The sequence below is a fragment of the Miscanthus floridulus genome, chromosome 4 (assembly GCF_019320115.1).
Source record: "Miscanthus floridulus cultivar M001 chromosome 4, ASM1932011v1, whole genome shotgun sequence".
Taxonomy (NCBI): domain Eukaryota; kingdom Viridiplantae; phylum Streptophyta; class Magnoliopsida; order Poales; family Poaceae; genus Miscanthus; species Miscanthus floridulus.
The window spans coordinates 53,001,336-53,007,911 of NC_089583.1; the positions used below are offsets into that span (position 1 = coordinate 53,001,336).

At 40.9% G+C, this 6,576-nt stretch overlaps 1 non-coding gene across 1 annotated transcript; it reads left to right on the top strand.

The window, feature by feature from the left end:
* The first annotated feature begins 1,961 nt into the window (after window positions 1-1,961).
* LOC136553122 (small nucleolar RNA R71) lies at window positions 1,962-2,069 on the top strand. Its single transcript, XR_010783029.1, has one exon. It is a non-coding gene; the product is annotated as a small nucleolar RNA R71 (small nucleolar RNA).
* Window positions 2,070-6,576: the final 4,507 nt, after the last annotated feature.

The following is a 6,576-nucleotide window of genomic DNA, read 5'->3' on the forward strand; positions in this document are numbered from 1 at the left end:
GGAGATGGAAATGGAGGTGATGGGTGGTGGTTGACAGGGTCTTCATGTTTCCTGTGGGTTCTGGTTGCATGTATTTCTACCATATACACATGTATATATATGCAATGCAAAAATATTTTATGATACTATGAAATACAAGAAAATGAATGAATAACATTTTTAAATTTTTACGCCTCAAAAGTAAATCTTTCTTACGAGTTTTTTACTCTAGTAAAAATTATTTACATGGGACTTGGATTTTATAATGTCATGATGAGAATTTGTATTTTATTTTTTTCAAATGCAATTCAAATGAGGAAAAATAATTATGCTAATGTAAAAGTAAATTTATGCAATGTAAGAAGTAAATATATCAACTTATCCAGTTGTATTTATTCTTCGGGTGCATTAGTCGGTCCCAAAGATGGAGACCTTGATGGTTATTCTTGCTTCTCATGCCACTGTAATGTAGAGCATTTTTCTGGTCTTGGCTTGAAAGTGAAGTTGCTCTTCCCTGCCATTGATATGGAATTTAATTTCTCCGGCTCTGACATCAATGTGTGCATTTGTAGTGCTTAGGAAGGGTCTCCCAAGAATGAGGGGTGACTTCATGTCCTCCTACATGTCAAGTACTACAAAATCCACTGGAATAAAGAAATTTCTTATTTTTACTGGAATATTCTCGGTGATTCCTGCAGGGTAGCGGACCGATTGGTCAGCTAGTTGTAGGCACATCGATGTTGGTGTGAGTGTTGAATAGTTGAGTTTATTAAAAACCTTCTTGGGCATGACACTGACACTTGCTCCAAGATCACATAGAGCATTCTCAAAGTTTTGGTTTTCGATCGAACAATCAATAGTGGGACATCCTGGATCCTTCTTCTTGACAGGTGATGTGTTTAGGATGGCCGCACTACACTCCTCCGTTAACTTAATTACCTCAGTGGTGGGTAGTGGTCTCTTGTTGTTTAGAGTGTCTCTGAGGTACTTCGCATAGGTGGGTACCTGTATGGCATCTAGCAGAGGAATATTGATATATAACTTTTAAATTACCTCTACGAAACTTACCAAACTGCTCATCAATTTTAGCTTCTCGATTTCTATGTGGAAATGGTAGGAGGTTGGTGTCATGAAAATATTGCATCATCTCCTGTTCTGGTGGTTCAACATCTTCAACTTCATTATTCTTCTTCTCTTCTTGTACTACTGCTAGTGTCATACCTATCCTTGTTGGATATGATGGATCATGATTAGACTTGCCATCTCTTGTGGTTATGGTGTTGACCTTTTCAAGGTTAGTGGCAAAAGGCAGAGCAGTAGCCAATTGGGCTAATTATAATTCTATCTTTTTATTATAGCTAAGTTGGTCTTTTATAGCAAAAGAAAAACTATCCATTTTAGTATTTATGTTTTCTAGGACCTTATCATTAAAAGCAAGCTTCTTAGAAATATTCTCATTAATCTTAGCTTATTCTAAGATCAGATCTCTCAAGGATGGTTGTTTAGGATTAGAAGAATTATAGTAATTACCTTGGTACTTACCTTAGGAATTTGACCGTTGTTGTTGTTGATTCCATCCTTGTTTTTGTTGTTGTGGAGTAGAATTGTTGATGACAATATTTGCATCTTCTTGATATTTGGGGAAGTCAACCCTCAAATATTCTCCGCATATGTTTTGGGAATTAAAAGCATCTTGAATGGCCTAACGATTCTTGTTGTAATTGGCTCTCTATTCAAGCTAATTCAACAGTACGTCCATCTTAGTTGATAGTGCACACACCTCTTCTAGTACTTCTTTGCTCTTATTGCATGCTTGAATAGTGCATTGAGACCAGCCTTGGTTAGAGGCTATCTTCTCCATGAGAGTTTTAGCTTTTCCAAGGGTGAGTGACATAAATGATCCTCCAATAGTAGCATCAAGATGTTCATGAGCTTCCTAAGTTAATCCATGGTAAAAGCTTTGCATGAGCAACCAATCTTCTGTCCCATGATGAGGACAATCTAAAACATATTCTTAGAAATGTTCCCATGCTTCTAGAATGGTCTCTCCTTTCTACTGTTGGAAAATGGAAATCTTTCCTCTTAAGGAATTGGTCTTGCCTCTAGAGAAAAACTTTGCTATAAAGGCCTTTGAACATCTTGCCCATGTGTGGATGTTATCTTTGTTGGTGTAGAACCACTACTTCACCCTTCCCACTAACGTGAATGGAAAGAGGCAGAGTAGTATGATGTCTTGAGCGACGTCCTTGATGACAATCGTGCTGCTTATCTCCATGAAATTCTAAAGATGAGCACTAGCATCTTCATGGGCCTTTTCGCTGAATGGAGTAGCTTGCATCATGTTGATGACTGCTTGGCTTGAGTTCAAACTCAAGGTTATTTGTTTTGAGTGTTGGTCTAGTGTGAATGTTCTCAGTGCTTGGAGCAGAGAACTCACGCAAAGTCTTTTCAGCCATAGCTTCAGAAACTGGTATTGAGCTTTTCTCTTGATTGATTTGATTCTAATGGACATTTGGTGAATCACAACCAATCCTACTAATACCCTGTATAATATATGAACAAAGACAAACAAGGGTAACCTTGCTAAAGGAGAGGTATAAAGTTATGATCTCGTCAATAAGTATTTATTTGATCAATTTTCTTAGCCTTGTGCCCCTACCCGGCAACGGTGCCAGAAATGCTTGTTGGCATTTCTTAGCATCACTCTTTACTAAGTTATCATCCCTAGCAAAGATGCCAGAAATGCATTGTTGGTAACTATTGAAAATACTTGTAAATTTATATATATTAAGTAACCATAAGTGGACACATAATATACCATTATAGTATTTCACCCAGGAGTATGATAGGTATTATTATTTTTATTTTATCCATAGGGAGGAGCAATGGGGTGGCCAGAGATATTGACAAATATGCATACTTATGACAAGATCATTAACTCTCATGCTATAGCAGGGGTAAGTCAAATGATAAATAATTGATAAGTGTAAGACATTGATAGTAATCTAGAGATAGAAATAGATACTCATGAATGTAGTATGGCTAGACAGAAGATTCATTAAGAGCAAAAGATTCCTAGGTAATTCCTTATTTACTAAGTTTTTTGTACACCCAAGTATATACACTCTCATCTATTGCATAATCAACTCTACTATCTATGCATAAGGAACATTATTAATGAAGATCAAGAATAGAGCTTGACTCCCTTCGCAACCAGGTTCTACATGTTCTACAAATAGGGAGCGAACTACAAAGGACTCAACAAGAGTGTCACACTCGTGATCTACCACATAACCCGAAGTGTAGAGTGCATCCGTAGGTAAACAATATTTAAGCATCACGCTTACATAATGTCGACCACTTAACTCACTCGAGTATTGAGCTAAGCGCTTTGTGAACATATGCATAAATTCATCATCAATCATAACTGTATCAAGTATATCACCAAAGCAAACTTGTAACATAATAAATAGAAACATAGTATTGAAGTAGCACAAAGTCACAAAATGTAGAGAGATACAATGGCTTTACCAGCCTCTAGAAGGTGAATCCGGAATCCTGAGCAATAGCCAAAACTCTACCTAAATCTTGCTAGCTAGCCTGTACTAGGACTATGAAGAATTGGAGCTCTATTCTTCTCTCTAGGAAACCCTAATTTTTTATCTGATCTGATCTTGACTTATTGAAATTTGCCTGAGGGAGGGGGCAAGGGCTGGTATATATAGGCCGAAGCATCAATTCTGAGCCCTCGGATCAAATCGACTAGAATAAATAACATAGATGCAATCTAGGAGGTGGTAGAGGAATCGACGCTGAAGCAGAGGCTAACTGGTGGGCATAGGGGACTGGTCGGCCTATAGGTGGGAACTAGCCAGCCCCACCTAGAAGCCTCTCAGTCCTCACTTCAGTGGAGTGTCTTCTAGTGCCCTCTAGAACCATCTAGAGTTGTCACGCCACAGATAAGCATGATTTTATTTGTGTTTTTGATTCACCTCGATGGTTTTCTAGATAAACCCCGCTAAAAACATAGATTCACCAAAACTCATGGAAATTATCAGTTTAAACCCCTAAGTGTATGTTGGTTATCATTTTCATGCATGATTTCAAGTTATATTGATGGTTTATGATGGATCATAACTACCATGAACAACTACCATCCCCTCGGTCCTTATGGGGTCAGTGCAGCGTGCTTCCACCTGTTAGAGTAGGCGTGCTTGGTGGTGCTTGATCTCTCCTCTTTCCACCTAGAGGTTGGGATGGAGGAGAGGTCATGAGGAGTTGCATGATGCGTGGTGAAGGCTAAGGGAGAAAGTCATGGCCAACCCCTACCTTAGTGTTTGGCCTAGGTCCATGTAGCTTAGCTAGGCCTCGATCACTTGGGCTTATACTAGATAGTGTACCTTGGGCCACCTGAGTGGCTAACTAATCAATGTCTTGAGATACCCAGGGTATCATGACCCTGACAGTAGCCCTGAGCTTTTTTGAGAGCATGAAGTGATCGTGAAAGCACTGATATTCATGTGTGTTGAGTGTGGGTTTGTAGTCATGGCTGTCCGAGCTTCATCGCTTGACCCCTTGTAAGCTAGTGCATTTAATGCAGTAGGTGGTCATTACATCCTGTCCTGCTAGGACACCTTGACGGTGCGGTATGTGACTGTTGAGCTTAGCCATGTTAGTGTGCTGCGTATCAGGGAACATGATCTAGGTGGGGCTGAGTGGTCTAGTCAACGCTATACCAGCTTAGTCTTTCAGGGGATCTCGATTTCCCTGAGCTCATGCGAGCATCAGACATTGGCTGTGACCTCCTGTGGTTTGCCACATAGTGCGGGGGTCCTAGGCTACTTAGTCCACCCTTGGGCCTATAAATAAGGGCCTTCCTTCCATTTGAACCACTTGTAGCTACTTCTACACACTTGCTCTTAGACCGTTTGAAAGGCTAAGCAAGGTACAAAGAGAGAGAGAGAGAGAGCTCTATGAATACAAGGTTGTTATGTGCCCTTGTGGTTTAGATTTGTGATGAGTCATTGTCAACATGATTCACCTCTTGGGTTGAGTTTGTGAACTAACCATGGCATGAGTTGGGTTGTGCAACATGTCTCTTTGCTTGTGTTGCATAGGTGTGGAGCTCAAAGGCGGTGGTCGACGGTGAGGTTAAGGTCAAGTAGGGACATGTCGTGTCGATGGACCAGGAGTGGTGAAGGATAGACATGAGGCTTGGACTAAGCGACTAGGAGGTTGGGTGACTAGCCGTGGTGGCTGACACTTGGTGACATTAACAAGTGCAAGTGTACATGAAGGAGTGACCATGTTGACTAAGTCAAGATGGCAGACGTGCAAGTCAAGCGGAGGCTTTGGAAGACATGGCACCTGGGCGGTCAAGGATGGAGGTGACATGTGTTGAGTTAGGGGGGACACGTATGGAGTACGCTACTCATGGTCGGTTTGATGGTGTGGGCCTCAAAACCATTGATGGACGGTTTATGGGTTTAGGCCTCAAAACCCAGGCAGAGGTTCCAAGGAGAAACAGGGTAGCATGTGGTGGAATCATAGAGGTTGCATTAAGGCAAAGAAAATCTATGCAGGAAGCGTTGTCGTTCAATCGACAGAAAGACAGTTGGACCTTTACGCCCTTGGGTCAAGTGGTTTGGCTCAAAATATCTAAGGGCATTAGTGGAAATGTGTAATATTCCTATAAATAAGATGGGGCTGCCTCCACTCTATCCCATCACTTTAGTCAGCATTTTCTTACTTCCTTGCTAGGGTTCCTCCCTCTAGATTGTGTGATCCATAGATGAAATGATTGAATCTATGTACTCCAAACCTAAGTTGGAAGTGAGGCCTTTACCTCACGTTATCCTCTGGGATTTAGATCATGAGTTGTGTCTTGTGATTTTTGTTTTGTGTTCTTCATGTTCTTGTTTCTCCCCTCCCCAGTTTTGCTTCGATTCATCAATTTTAGTGGGTTTCGAGTTGTCCTAGTTGTATATAGATGGCCAAGGGTGTGTGTTGAAGTGTTTCACATAAGGAAATCCTTAGATTCCACATGAGCTCATAGATCAGGGCTGATTTTGTCTTGGGGAGAAAACTTGCTCTTGCACCATTTTTCTTTGATTCACATAGTTTTTGGTTTGTCCTAGGCCATGATCCTTTGTAGGTAGCCTTCCTACTCCTTGGTGAATCCTTGTGCAAAGTTGCAGGTCAATCTGAGTTGGTTTGGTCTTGAAATCAATTTTTTCTTGAGGGCTCCTCGTGCATACCAGACATGTTCGGTGGGCATATCGGACATGTCTGGTAGACAAACTTTCGATTTTGGGACTAAAATTTGGTATAGACCTACCACAAGGTGCTTAGAGGCTATGGTTAAAATTTCATGTTATTTGGACACCGTTTGGTAGGTTTTTCGATTTTTCTCCTGAAGTAGCTCAGTGATATTCAGTACCACTCGGACATGTCCGATAGGCACACATGACATGTCTGGTAGGAGCTAAGGGTCTTAGTTTTGTTCTAGTTCTCTACAAGCTTCTTAGACATGTCTGGTAGGCACACCAAACATGTCTGGTAGGAGGGCCTGAACGCTGAATCTTGTTGCTCGCATCT